The sequence below is a fragment of the Zalophus californianus genome, chromosome 4, assembly GCF_009762305.2.
Source record: "Zalophus californianus isolate mZalCal1 chromosome 4, mZalCal1.pri.v2, whole genome shotgun sequence".
Taxonomy (NCBI): Eukaryota; Metazoa; Chordata; class Mammalia; order Carnivora; family Otariidae; genus Zalophus; species Zalophus californianus.
Window position 1 is genome coordinate 72,895,031 of NC_045598.1, and position 15,676 is coordinate 72,910,706.

Below are 15,676 nucleotides of genomic sequence, written 5' to 3' on the forward strand. Positions count from 1 at the left end.
TGATAAAGTTAATATGGAAGATAATTATAAAAGTGGCTGTCCTATTTTACAGACTGAGGTACCACAAAACTTGCCTAATTGAACTGAAATTAATATTCTTCCAAAGTCTGCGTGTTGCCACACACAAACTGCTGAATTTCTCCCGAAGATCTCCCTTCAGTAAGGTGCACTGCACAATACAAGTTAATAAAATGCCAGACAGCTAGACTGTGTTCTTTGTTTGCTTGGTTCAGGGCCTCGTGGAAAACAATAAATTGCATTCATGTCAGCTGAGGCCCATCCCTTTGCTAATTACCGTTTGGTGCTGAAATGACTTCTGTGAAATTGGGAGCATGAGGAAACATACAGCCATACAAGGGAGGCTTTTCAGAGTTTTGCAGTAAATGTGAGATAGGCCTCAGGCACACAGATGTTAAAACAGTGAATTCCCCCACAGATTACACTAATGGAAACCCTGTCAGGGTAAGTCAAATCCGGGTCTGTGGTCAAAATCTAATTAAGGTTTCTGTACTTAAAAAGAATATGAATGCCTGGGGGTGGCGATGAATGTATAAGAAACTCACTTGTTTGTAAAACTGTTAGCATGAACAGTAAGTACCGTGGGGCTGTTACCTGCGATGTAACACCTGTTTTCCGAGGCGCTCTCTGCGTTGCTGCCTGTTATCAGGGCGGGTTGTTTCGGAGGTCAACGAACTCGGCTCAGGCCACCATGGCCTCCGGTCTTTGGGGCCTGGTATGAGCCATGATTTGAGGTCACGGATGAAAATGGATCCTTAGAAGTCTCTCTGGAATCCCAGAGGATGCTTTGCTTTGCCACATGAAAACCACCCCAGATGATTCTGCCCAACTGCCTGGCGCCACTGAGGAAATAGTTCTTGCCGAGGGTGTGGGGCCGGCCAAATCGTGCCCTCGTGGGGAAACAAAGGGTCGCCTGCCTCCCCGGACAGCTGCAGCGTGCAGGCGCGGTCCGGCTTCTGAGAGAGGAAATGAATTTATAAGGCTGCAGTCTCTTCATTTGCCACACACAAATTTCCCCTTAAATACTTAAAAACAACACCCAGAGCTGGCTATACCTTAAATTTCGAATCAATGAAATCTTAATCCAGTCTGTTGCTGAGTCTGAGTTGTTATTAAAGAAATAAATTTGAAACAGCAAGTGGTTTGAGAATTTTTGAATTTAATTATTTAAATCTACTTAGGGTAACTCTCACGCGCTATTTCAGTTTCCCATTGAGAACATGAATTCTAGGGAAAGGTATCCCATGCAGGGCCCTGGAAATATTAACTTGCATGTACGACTGTGGGTTCAGCCGTCGACAGACTGTGCCACCCTCCTCCCCACCGCGAGCAGAAGAAAGGAACTCGGAGATTCTTTTTTTCTCTGTAAATTTCAGCCAAGCCATACAGGACAGAGTTTTTTCAAAGAACAAGGGAAGCAAGTCGTCTTCTTTCTTTCGACTTCTCTGGCCCTCTTCGGATGTGCTCTGTTTACGTGTAATCATCTGACCCGCCTTAGAGAGCAGCAGTGGGGTATATATAGTCATTCACTGAGCAAAGTCAGGAGGCTAAAGGTAAAGAGAAGTGATGACCTGGATCATTGAAACCACCAGTGACTTATTTAGGGTGTATTTGGGCCTAGGGTGTGTCTGAGGCCTGATTTTTGACATTCTCGAAAATGCATCTTTTGCCATGACTGTCCCTGGGGCAAGAGCTTCAGGCTTGGGGTGGGACACCTGGACCTTTGGGTGCCACTTGGATCCTCAGGCTTGGAGAGATTCTGCTTCATGATTAAGCCCCGTGGCGCTGTTACCTTCATTCTGAGAGTGAAGGCTACCTTCTTGCTCTGAGCAGTCCGCTTTTTAAGGGCATCCACATTGAGATGTGGGAGTCGGGGAAGGGCAAGATTTGGGCACAAACTTGTGGCTTTACCTTTCTCTCCATTTCACCAGGATTTGGGTATGGCACACCATAGGTTTGTTTTGGACCTTGTGAGCAGGGGTTAAGTTTACCGGACACCTTGTGAAGAATCTTGCTGGAGATTCAGACCTGAGTCAGAGAGAAGCCCAGTGTCCAAATTATTCCTGTTTTCTGCTGGCCATTTGTTAGTTGTCGGGACCTCGTTAGTAGTCAGAACTGCCAGATGGAACTTTCCCACACCCAACCTGAACTAAGAAGAGGATATTGACTTGGAGTGATTTCTAGATCCAGAGTTCTATTTTTCTGCTCAGTATAAAAAAATCTTCAGAGAAGCCAAAATCTTTCAGAAAAAAAACAAATCTCAGCATGGGGCCGCCTTAGCCTCAACCTCTTCCCCAGTAAATGCAAAGGGTTACAGAAATTGCATGTTTCACAACGTTCAGAGGATGAACGAGTGTTTTACCACGTGAAAGAGCAGAAGAGCACTAGATGAGGGGTTTCTACAGGAAGTAAGGTCCAGTGGCTAGTAATGGCTCAGAGGTCAAAAGTTTCTGGGTTTATGTTTTTAATAACAGTAACATAGACTTATAGCTAATTTCGGGTGTTTAATTTTTAAAAAATCTACCCACATTTATGAAATGACTCCTTTTCCAGGTGTAGTGCTGGACCCTAGGACTGCAGCTAGGCAACGTCATGATTCCTGCTCTTGGGAGGCTCTAATTTCTGCTCTAGGAGCAGGCACTCAAACTTCATGTAGCCAAATTTCTACATCATTACAATGCCTAGCATGTAGGAGCCCAATAAATGTTTGTTGAATGAATCGATCTCTTAAAAGGCGAGTGTCATGTTTCCTGTCTTTCTAAGGAGTTATTGTGTGAGCTAGAGAGTTAACATTTATAACTCATTTTATGCCCTGACATGCTTTATAAGTACAAATTATTAAATATCATCATAATAAACCAAGATCCTAAACAACCAGTTACATTTTCTTATGAAGTTAGTGACATTTAGATTCTTTGTTGGGCAGATGGTATCATATTGCACCTGTTGGAAAAGTAGGCATTTTGGGAAGGGACATTAATTTAGGACTATTTATAATATAGCCAAAACTCTGGGCCCCTTAATAAGTGCATTTGTATTGTTTCCTGAGGAAGTAACATGGCTGACCTAGCTCTAAATTTTTTTTAACAAGAATTGTTTCTCTCTTTCTCTTTTTTAAAGATTTTATTTATTTGAGAGAGAGAATGAGAGAGAGAGAGAGCATGAGAGGGGGGAGGGTCAGAGGGAGAAGCAGGCTCCCCGCCGAGCAGGGAGCCTGATGCGGGACTCGATCCCCGGACTCCAGGATTATGACCTGAGCTGAAGGCCGTCGCCCAACCAACTGAGCCACCCAGGCGCCCTAGTTCTAAATTTTTATTATTATTTTTTTCTCAACACCAATTCTTTGTATTGGAGCTTCTGAAGTTAAAAGACCATCATTTCTTTTTTTTTTTAATTTTATTATGTTATGTTAGTCACCATACAATACATCATTGGTTTTTCATGTGGTGATCCACGATCCATTGTTTTCGTATAACACCCAGTGCTCCATGCAGTACGTGCCCTCCTTAATACCCATCACCGGGCTAACCAACCCCCCCAACCCCCTCCCCTCTAGAACCCTGTTTGTTTCTCAGAGTCCATAGTCTCTCATGGTTCATCTCTCCCTCCAATCCCCCCCCATTTTTCCCTTCCTTCTCCTAATGTCCTCCATGCTATTCCGTATGTTCACAAATAAGTGAAACCATATGATAATTGACTTTCTCTGCTTGACTTAGTTCACTTAGCATAATCTCCTCCAGTCCCATCCACGCTGATGTAAAAGTTGGGTATTTATCCTTTCTGATGGCTGAGTAATAGTCCATTGTATATATGGACCACATCTTCTTTATCCATTCGTCTGTTGAAGGGCATCTCGGCTCTTTCCACAGTTTGGCTATTGCGGACATTGCTGCTATGAACATTGGGGTGCATATGGCCCTTCTTTTCACTACATCTGTGTCTTTGTGGTAAATACCCAGGAGTGCAATTGCTGGGTCATAGGGTAGCTCTATTTTTAAATTTTTGAGGAACCTCCACACTGTTTTCCAAAGTGGCTGTACCAACTTGCATTCCCACCCACAGTGTAAGAGGGTTTCCCTTTCCCCACAACCTCTCCAACATTTGTTGTTTTTTTCCCTGTCCATTTTTGCCATTCTAACTGGTGTAAGGTGGTATCTCAGTGTGGTTTTGATTTGAATTTCCCTGATGGCTAATGATGATGAACATTTTTTCATGTGTTTGTTAGCCATTTGTATGTCTTCTTCAGAGAAGTGTCTTTTCATATCTTCTGCCCACTTTTTGACTTGATTATTTGTTTTTTGGGTGTTGAGTTTTAGAAGTTCTTTATAGATCTTGGATACCAGCCCTTTATCTGTAGTGTCATTTGCAAATATCTTTTCCCATTCTGTGGGTTGCCTCTTTGTTTTGTTGACTGTTTCCTTTGCTGTGCAGAAGCTTTTTATCTTGATGAAGCCCCCAAAGTTCATTTTTGCTTTGGTTTCACTAGCTTTTGGAGATGTATCTTGAAAGAAGTTGCTGTGGGCGATGTCAAAGAGGTTACTGCCTATGTTCCCCTCTAGGATTTTTTTTTAAGATTTTATTTATTTATTTGAGAGAGAGAATGAGATAGAGAGAGAGAGCATGAGAGGGGGGAAGGTCAGAGGGAGAAGCAGACTCCCCGCTGAGCAGGGAGCCCGATGCGGGACTCGATCCTGGGACTCCAGGATCATGACCTGAGCAGAAGGCAGCCGCTTAACCAACTGAGCCACTCAGGCACCCCTCCTCTAGGATTTTGATGGATTCCTATCTCACATTGAGGTCTTTCATCCACTTTGAGTTTATCTTTGTGAATGGTGTTAGAGAATGGTTGAGTTTCATTCTTCTGCATGTGGCTGTCCAATTTTCCCAGCACCATTTATTGAAGAGACTTGTCTTTTTTCCATTGCATGCTTTTTCTTGCTTTGTCAAAGATTATTTGACCATAGAGTTGAGGGTCCATATCTGGGTTCTCTATTCTGTTCCATTCGTCTATATGTCTATTTTTGTGCCAATACCATGCTGTCTTGGTGATCACAGCTTTGTAATATAGCTTGAAATCGGGCAACCGTGATGACCCCAGCTTTGTTTTTCTTTTTCAACATTTCCTTGGCGATTCAGGGTCTTTTCTGATTCCATACAAATTTTAGGATTGTTTGTTCCAGCACTTTGAAAAATGTCATTGGAATTTTGATCGGGATGGCATTGAAGGTATAGATTGCTCTGGGTAGCATAGACATTTTTTTTTTTAATTTTTTTATTGTTATGTTAATCACCATATATTACATCATCAGTTTTTGGTGCAGTGTTCCATGATTCATTGTTTGTTCATAACACCCAGTGCTCCATGCAGAACGTGCCCTCCTTAATACCCATCATCAGGCTAACCCATCCCCCCACCCCCCTCCCCTCCAGAACCCTCAGTTTGTTTTTCAGAGTCCAGACATTTTAACAATGTTTATTCTTCCGATCCATGAGCATGGAGTGTTTTTCCATCTTTTTGTAAGACCATCATTTCTTAAAGCGCTAGTCCACATTTCTTCATTTCTGGTTTTTCTCTTTCCCTTTCTCGATTGGCTTTTAATCCCAATTTGTTCTCGGCCTTCTCTCTCCTTGGCTTCTCTATTTTATGTCTGTCTCTCCTTGCCCTTTTCTCTTCCCTGTCTCTGCCCTCCTCCCTCTCCCTCTCCTGCCCAAGATGTGTCATTCCTCAGGGTTAGATGCCCCTCACCCTGCCTCTGAGCCCAACTGCACGATGGTCTGGTGGGGTCCTGGAGCAGCTGCTTCTGCCTGGATTTCTAAGCTTCCATAACCCGCCCCTGTCTTAACCGGCGTCTGGCCAGGAAGCACTGTGGCACCCAGGATGACTTCCTCACCACCCTGCAAAGGCCATGTTTGCTTCTTGGCCCTTTGCTCTTGTTAATATGTTTCCAGGAAGCTTCCCCCTTCTAAATTCCGTGTATCTGTTGACCGTGTCCTCTTTGAAACTGTTCTTTGTTCCCCTGATCTTCATCTCTCCTAAGCTCCCACTGACCACTGTGTAGCACCTCTTTCTGTTGTAGCCTATAGTTTGGTCTTTGCTTTCCCATATAAACCCTAAGCTTTTTATAGCTATAAAAAGACACAATGCTGATTATGTACCAGGCTGTGTGTGAAGGTGCATCACAGTTCATTTCATCTTCATGATAACCCTAAGATGTAGGCATTATTGTTATTTCTACTTTACACATCAGGAGACTAAGACCCAGAGGGCATGGCTAACTTACCCAAGGTCATATAGTTCATAAGAGATAGAACTGCTGTACCCCCACGTCTCCCTCAGCAGTGAAGGACTTACTCGTCCAGCTGCTAGGTGTGTTGCTGCCTGATAGCCCTTAGCTGTTGGCTCTCTCTTTGCTAATTGCCTCTGCTTAAGTGAGCCTCTGCACCCAAGTCATGCCTCTTCACTGGGCAGCCTGTATCCAAAGATCGGCTTTCAGGGGAACAAAGGTCTATCTACCTCACCCCAACTCAGGATAACTTCCACGTGTAAACCAGCTTCAGAGCACTCGATGAGGTTGGCTGAGGACTTTGTTGTGACTATATCATAGCCCAACTTCTCCCTCGGCCCAGGCCTCTTTCCTTCCCTTTGCTTTCCCTTCTACGAATGGTGATCTCCTAGAGCGTGCACTAATACATTTCCTGTAAATAATTTTTTGATTCAAAGTCTAATTCTCAGAGAACCCAACCTAAACAGTTCATACCAGTAGTGGTCTGAGGAAGGAAATACTAAGATGGGATTCTGGAACTTGATCACCTGATAGCCACTGGTAATGAGGAGCCCCATCTCTAGGTGGAGAAGTGATGGATCCTGGCACAAGGTAGCAGTGGTGGACTCAGATGGTGGAAGGGAATGTGCTAGTGGGTGAAGGTATCGAACATTTGAGAAATATGGGGAACTAGTCATTATAAGAACAGTGGTACTGGATGGCTATATTGCTGGGGGCAATTGATGCTTTGGAAAAAGAGAGTAATTAGCTAGCAATTAAAGGCTCAGTGTGAAAAACACAAGCCTTCACTGATTGGATATAACACAAGCCTCATCTCCTGTAGTTAGAGGGCAGAAAAAGTTGAAGATCGGGGCTAGAACTTAATCATAAGAGTAGAGGAGTTCCAGGGGAGGTTGAATGTTCAACCTAGGTAGGTGTGCTATGCCAGGCCAGGGTTCTGATTGGGAAAGAGGAGGACCTGAGATAAGAGTTGATACATTTGAACATCTGGAGTCTCCAGATTCCCCTAAACCCTCTGGGCCTAAGAAGTGGCCTACTTCTCTCTGTTAAAGACTAGGACTACACTCCTCTCTTGCTTGATGAAGATGCAGAGGCCTCAGTCTTGCAAAGCAAATGTGTCCCCTTCTCTTCAAGATCTGTCCCCATATCCCCTCTCCTGGCAGCCAGACCAATAAGTAGGATTAAATCACAACATTGCCCAGCTGGGGAAGTGCTGGTTCTGCTAGGGGAGGAAAGGTACTATGCCTTGAAGGAACTGTAGGATCTAGCCAACAAGTACGGGCAGGATCTGGGATGTTATTTGAGGGACTAGATTCTGGGATTACTGGATCTGGGTGGGTGGAATATAAAATTATATCAGGAAGAATTTATTGATATGGGAGCATTCTCCTAGGATACAGGATGTCTGGTAAGGATCCTAGCATGCTGCTAATATTCTGCTGGGATGGCTCTCAGAAACTTGGAGAAAGTAGTAGTCCACATAAAACGAAGTAGAAATGAATTACCATGACAGTTGGTGGGAGAAACGATGAAAAGGCTCAAAGAAATGGGCACAACAGAGTGGAAATACCACCTAAGGTCAGAAATCCCACCAAATGACCAAGTTCAGCGGGAGAGCCCAGAGATCAGACTGTACACATTATGAAAGCAGCTCCTGGTCTGCTTTGGGATTCTGCCTATTAGTCATCAAAGGGTTATAAGGCTAGAATTATCCATCGTAAACTGTTTTTTGTCAGACGCAACAGGTCATAACATTAAGTGGGTGAACCCAGAAGTAATCCATTGCAAGATGGAAGGGGTGCTCTTGGGATTAGATGTAAGCAGGGCCAGAGGGCACAAGTAGATAGTGTGCTCAGACCCCATGTCATCATCCACCACCATTGCACTGCCTCTCCCTCAGTGCACACTGGTGGCCGCATGGGGGTCCCTTATGACCAGTTGATGGAGAATATAAAGGGCCTAGTTTGGTTTATGAATGTGTTGGCTTGGTATGTGGCTGCAAATCAAAAGTGGATTGCCATGCACTAAAGCCTACTCAAGGGTGACCTTGAAGTCACCAATTAGTGGAAATCCTCCCTATGAGCATAGCTTCAAATGGTGTACCTGCTCATCTACATTGTGGGAAAAGAGAATATATATAAACTCATGAGCAATGGCAAATGACTTGACTGAACGGTCAGGAGCCAGAAGGAAGAAGATTGGAAGACTGGAGGAGAGGCATTCTTGTGGGGATGGGCATGAAGTGTGAAGATCTTGGTATCACAGGTTAACAACCACCAGAGAGCATCCAACACCAGAAGAGGCATTAAACAAACAAGAAAATAGATTGACTAGGCCAGTTGACATCAAATAGCCACTGCCATTGATCAGCATAGTGCTGGCACAATGGGTGCCTAGACGCAGTAGCCACGGTGGAGGCTGGAGGCTAGACCTGGGTCCCACTCACCAAACTAATATAGTTATTGCTGCTACCAAATGTCCAATCTGTCAGCAACAGAAAACAACCCTGTATATGGTATTATCCTTTGAGATCGCCAACCATCCACTTGGATGCAAGTTAGCTACTTTGTTAGGAGGGACAAAAATTCATTTTAACACTGAAAAAATTATATTCCAGGTTTGCCTTTTCTGCCTACAGAGCCTCAGCTGGCACCTCCATTTGCATCTGAGGGCTTAGAGTATTTGATCTATCAACAGGGATCCTGCATCACATCATGTCACACAGGGGACCTACTTTATGGCAAGGGAGGTACACCAGGGGAGACATGGCAGTGGGATAGCACTACCTAGGTGAAGCTGGTCTGCCAGAGTGATGGAATGGCCTGTTGAAGGCGACACTTCATGAAGTACAGGCTGGGGGATGGTATCTCTGCTTATCATGACCCCCAGTAACCCACTTGAAGACTTTGTACCTCCCTTCCCCACAGCTCTGGGCTCTGCAGGCTTAGAGGTCTTGATTTCCAAAAGCAGAAAGCTTCTATCAGTGGACATAGCCAATGTCTCATTGAACTCTAAATTATGGCTACTGGCAGGACACTTGGGACTCCATGTGTTCAGGGACCACCATCTTAGCAGCCAGATTTGATCCTGACAAAGAAGAGGTAGGGCTCCTTTTCCACAACAGAGGCAGGGAGGCCTATGTTTACCACTTAGGCATCTTTAGGTATTCTCTTACCCAGTGTTGATGGCAAATGGAAAATACATCAACCTAAGTGGCCTAAGAAGAGGCTCAGGGGCTCAGACCCCTCAAGGATGAGAATCTGGAACACTCCATGAGGTAAGCCACCCAGACCAGAACAGGAGCTAGCTGAGGACAAAGGGAGTCTCGAATGGTCATTAGAAGAGGGAGATAGCCTCTCCATCTCTCCACAGCCTTTTCCTCTTATTTGAAGCCTATTATTCATCCATTGAACATTTATTACCCTTCTACTATGTCTTAGGCTTTGTTCTTGGTACAGAGAATGAGAAAATAAATAAGAGAAATAAGACATGGCTCTTGCCTTTGAGAAAATCATAGTCAGATGGAGGAAAAAGATACTTAACTATTATTATAAGTACTATGGTAAGTGGAGTGGTAGAGATGAGTGTAGAGGAAGGATGCCTTATTCCATCTCCTGGTCAGAAAGAAAAGACGGTAATGCAGTTTCCAGGAGGAGTTGATGCCTGAGCTTAGTCTTATCGAGTAAGGAAAAAAAAAAAAAAGACCAGGGTGCAGTGGAAGAATATTCTAGGCAGATCAAAGGTACAGGACAAGGTCAGGGAAAGCAGGGGTCAAAAAATGAAGTCTCTTATATTCTACACGGAGGAGTATCAAGTTTATCCTGTGGATGATGTGGGGCCCATGGACAGGTTTCAGTGGGGAACGGGGTTCTAATGCATCTTTCTGTCTTCTCTCTTCGGTCTCCTGCTGGTAGCTGCCTCTCAGTTCCCTGGAATGCAGCTGCTTGAGTGTCTTTGGGTCACCGTACATGACACTTTACAAAAGCATCTTACACCAACAGACGGTTCAGTTCTGGCAGATACTAGTGAAGTTGGCTGCTAAAAAGACGTCTTTGAGGTCACTACCTGTTGGTAGGGTCTGTAGTACTGAAGTGGCTGGTGCCTTTTCAGCCTTTCCTTATTGCAGAAAATTGCCTCATTCTGCCCCGCACGCCCCCCCCCCCCACCCCCTCCAGCTATTTAAGACAGCAATAGCCAAAGGCATGGCAGGGAAAGTCAGTGATTGATAATGGGCCAGGGTTCCAGGAGATCATTGGTTCTTTGAGATAGCCATCCAGAAGCTCCTCCACTTTATTGGTGCTTGGAGAGTCCACACTGGTGTGGGCTACTTTGCTGAGCCATTTAAACTCACTGGTGATCATTCTGAAAACAGAGAATCCACATGAGACTATCACTCAATTTGAGTCCCTGAACCCAAGATTTCAGCATCCCAAGGGAACTTACAGAAGGCAATGAACTTTCATGATCAGACAAGACTGTATCCAGTGATGAACTGATAGGCAAAGAAGGAAAAATGCCAAGACAGATCACCTTGTATTAGGAAACAAGGGGACATGTGAACTACTTTGCCAAAAAGCTCCTGACCGAGTTAAAAGTCAACACCGAACTCCAGGTAGAATTCATTGTTCTGTGTCCATGAACTCATTGTGAGGTAGAAGTCATCTTTGGCTTCTTGGTTGTTTTATTCACTAATAACCATTCAGAACACAAAATGATGGAATCATTGACAATGAGATTAAGATCTAAGGCCAGTCTACCCAGCAGGAAAATGCTGCTTGTTTGCAGAAGTGTGGTATTATTGAAAAATTATGTCACCAAGATGTCCCATGTGGGCCAGTGGTTCCAAATTAGGGATCCATAAAAACTTCTAAGAACTGAACAGTTTGTATCCTCGGTCAGCACTTGGTCTTTCCTCATTTCCCATCTAGTCTACATAAACCAAATGCCAAGTGTATCCCAACATAGCCCAAGGTATCGCCCACATACTACACACAGACACTCAGGGCCGAGTGGCTGAGATGGTCTGCTCGTGAAAGTCAGGTTTGAAATCAGGCATCATAATTGAGAGACGGGGCGCCTGGGTGGCTCAGTTGGTTGAGCGACTGCCTTCCGCTCAGGTCATGATCCTGGAGTCCCGGGATCGAGTCCCGCATCGGGCTCTCTGCTCAGCGGGGAGTCTGCTTCTCCCTCTGACCCAACCCCCTCTCATGCTCTCTCTCTCTCATTCTCTCTCTCAAATAAATAAATAAAATCTCAAAAAAAAAATAATTGAGAGACACAGGGCACCCTTGAGAAACTAGACAAATGCTTAATACAGCTAAGACTGTATATAAGACAACAACAAAAAGCGAGTGCTATAATCAACAGTGTGGGACAATCCTTTTGTGAGTAGCTTTTTTGTAAGCAAAACACCTGGTAGAGAGTGAATGTAGGAGAAGCTTTAGACAATGGTCTCTTTTTAACCAATTAAAACTCCTATTAAATTTCCTTCAAATGTAGATCTGCATAGAAATGGCCAGATTTCCAAATGGCTGGAGGAACTGAGTCAAAAGTCCTCTGGGTTCCTAATCTCGTTTCTGCCCCCTCCTTCACCCAGTTGCTGCTCTCTTCCCTGCAAAAACCCTTTTCAGTCCCTAGTAAATTGGACACTTTAAGCCCAGAATAATTGCCATCCTGTTTCCATTAGAAGCTGGGTGGTTCCCACAGTGATTCACTTTCTCGCCCTGCCCAGAAGGGACTGAAGTACAGACATCAGCTGCCATTGACTCTTGAGCTGGGCTCAGAGATGGACCCAAGAGGGAACAGAGGGCTGCTTGGTTCCCAGAAGATGTTAGAAGGAAAGAAGCCTGCCTGCCTTCTTGGGGGCAAGAAGGGCACTTGAAACAAAGTGATCACATTGGACACACAGGAACTTTTAGGCCCCACATCTGATGGATCCATTTTATCTATTTTGAGTTATGGAAAAAGGAGAGAGGTGGTGTTTCCAGACCCAGTTCTGCTACCAACTTTAGGACCTGAGTTTCCTTACCTCAAGTGTGGTAGGATGAGGTCATGATCTCTGAGTTTCCTTTTACCTTAAAATTTCATGAAAAGGAATCACATATGGCCACTCTGGGTGGTAATATTGCTACTGTATGTTTTCTTTAAACTGAGTCTCAAATCCATTCAATATGAAGTAGATTAGTAATGGGAACCAGAAACTCTGAAGAGGCCACCCTCATATACAGGGAATTTACTGTCTTGCCCTGAGTATTTGTGTTTATTTCTGTTGACTTCTGGGGGTGGGGGTTGATTCTAGGGAAGTAACATTTATATGAGTCCAAGTGGAGGGAGAAGTTTTCTCCCTCACCTCCCCTTCCCAAACAATCCAGCTTAGTTCATCCTCTTGTGTTGACATTACTTATGAGTGCTAATGAGCTCATAAATGCTAATTAATAACTCCATGTGCTTCTATTTACTGGCAAATATAGGGATCCAGGTGCCGTGTAGACCTGGCCCTGAACACAGTACATCTCTCCATCTCTGAGTTGAGAACATGGGTGGGATCTCTCTTGTAGTCCTGCCAAAGTCGGGGGCCTTACACTCCTTTTAATATACACAGGAGCAATAATTAAACTCTTACAAAGCACCCTCTTCTGATTTCCCACTGAGAAGAGCAACCAGGGTCAAATCAGGCAAGTAGCAAGGTTAGGTTGAACGACTTGCAGTCTTTGGCAAGGGAGGGCAGTGGTGGGCAGGGAAGAGTCCCCGGCCTGGCCCGGAGATGTTGTCCCCTTGGCCCAGAGCGGGGCATGCCCCTCGAAGAGGCAGCGTGGAGAACTCTGCAAGGCTGGACGGAAAGGTCAGTGGGGCCCGGGGAGCGCGGCACCCCAGTGCCTCTATTCTCTGACAGGTGTAGCTGCCTCTGCCTCCTCCAGCTGGTGGTGAGCTCCATCTGGCCAGGAGCTCAGGCTGCCGGAAGCCAGGCCTCTCGAGAGGTGTGCTGCGTTGACACTGTTAGGTTGTACTTGTGCTTGTCTTTGGGAGACCCTGAAATTTCCTCAGCAAACAAGATGAAGCCTGGCCTTGGTTCTCATGATACTATTGCTTGGAACCTTATCCAAACCCTATCCAGCAGGCTTTCACACCGAATTCCTCACAACAGCACTACTGTGTAGTTACTGTTTATTACTGCCCCCATTTGAGCAATTTGGTAAACCGGGGCAGAAGGGTTCTACAACTTGGCCAGGGTCATACAGCTAGGAATGTAGCAAAGCTGGGATCTGCACGTGGCTGTCACCCCGAATGACGCCCCTCTCTGGACTGCTGCCTTGGGTGCCCCTCCCAGGGCTCCCGCAAACCCCTGCCCAGGGCGGTCCTGCTCACGTGGCTACATGATGTCAGCAGCCCTGCTCCCTAGGGCTCCTCCATCCCCTCCTACCTTTTCAGGACCAGTTTCCCTCCCGTCCTAGAGAGCTGGGGCTTGGATCCAATTCCTCTTCCCAGCTGCAATTACCTCTGAGCCCCCAGAGTCCTTCCTGACTTGGAAATCCACCTTTCCCCCATCAGGGCTCTCCATTCTTCTCCCTGGCTCCTCTCAGAGGCCCAACTCCATCCCTTAGACACACCAGCCTGGCCCTGTTTTGAAAGTCACTGTTAACTCAACTTAGGATTGCTCCCCTTGGCAAGAAAGCCGTGGTTCCGGGGGGAGCGGAGCTGAAGGTGAGCACTCACATCCTGTGTTAGACCCAGGCTGGGGAGCAGTGCAAGCTGGTGGTTTTGGACGAGCTTCCCAGGAGCGGAGGAACTTTTCTTTGTAAAGAAAGAGGAGCTTTATTAAGGCTGTGCTCTTTTCAAAGAGGCCTTAGGGGTGGCGAGGCGCAGAATAAAACTGGAGAGGCAGAAAAGGAGTTACTAACCCTATGTCAGTGCAACATGCTTTGTAAGGGTGGGTGGGGGAGGCGGGAGGGGAGCTCCCCTTCAGTCCCCATCTCCTGGGGTGCTAGGAACACATGGGCCTTTGACACCTCTACTGCTACTCTCTTGGGCAGCCTGACTCCCCCTGTCCTGCTCCCTGCCCCGGGGGGGGGGGGGGCAGGGAAGGGGGGCGCGAGGGCTGCTGGAGGGAGAAGGGGCCCGGGGCGGTGTCTGGCAGCCCCGTGCTAGCAGCCACACAGTCCCCGGCTAATTGCTCCTATCCGTTTCTTCTCTTTTCCAGGCCTGGGAGAGTGTTCCAGGAATGGACTTTCCACAGTGTGATAACCCGCAAAGGCGGGCCTTCCCTTTCCATTTCAGACTCCAAGTCAGCTGTGTCAAAGTTTCAACCAGGGCCATGGAGGATAATGGGTCAAAGGCAATTAGCAGCTCAGGGAGCTGCACGTTGCAGTCTGATTTATTTTTTTGCCCATCAGATTCCAAGAATCCTAGTGCTTAAAAGCAACTAAACAATCGCTCTATTGTACTGAAATAAAGCTCAGTTAATTCAAAAATCAATTGCACCACCAGGTGGGGCACACTCTGGCCCCAAACAGATGGGGTTGAAAACTCCCCCAAAATGCAGTCTTGTTAAATTAAAAACTTGATCCAGGAGGGGAACAAATAGGGAGCCATGAATGGAATGGAGTCAGGTCCACTCAGACAAAGTCTTTCTTCTCCCGCTCCTTTTCCTTCCTTTAAAAAGAAAAATTCGCCATGCCACTTTCATCCACGTTAGCGTCTACACAGAGAGGCAGCCGTGCACCCTCCGAAGTTCAGTGTGTTACTTTAATTAGTTTGAAAATTAAAGGGCAGCTCCAGGCCACTGTGAGTGATTTTGAAAATACATGTGCATCCCATGCAATCCTCTCATGTAATTAATAATCTTATAAACTATATGGCTCACTTTAAGGCGGTCTCGAGGTATAACAAGTCCATTTAAATATCCACTTAATACTTAACAGGATGTGAGGGACACACTGTAGCATACGGGCCCCTCTCAAGTTTCACCGTCTGAAATTTTTCAAAGCTGACCCAAGTCAACCCGAAAAATGTTTAACACCCTGGGCTTGAACACAAGAAACTCTGTGATGAACAGACATTCAATTACATTTTTTAAAAGTGAGAAGCATTTTTGTAAAATAGCGACTCTGGAAACTAATTGGCAGCCACGAAACTTGTGAGCCAAGGCCAAATCTTGTGGGGAACTTTTACTACAGTAACACGACTCAAAGAGAATGTGAATAAAAGGCATCTTTGTTTCCCAGTCAAATTAGCTGATTAAGAAATAAAACATCTTAACGTGTTTTTAAATGTAGAATTAATTATTTATATGAAAAAAATTAAAGCCTGGCTGTGTGAATTCTGCTCTGTGTGTGAATCGAATGGGGCAGAAATAGGGATCCTTGTGGATCCATGGC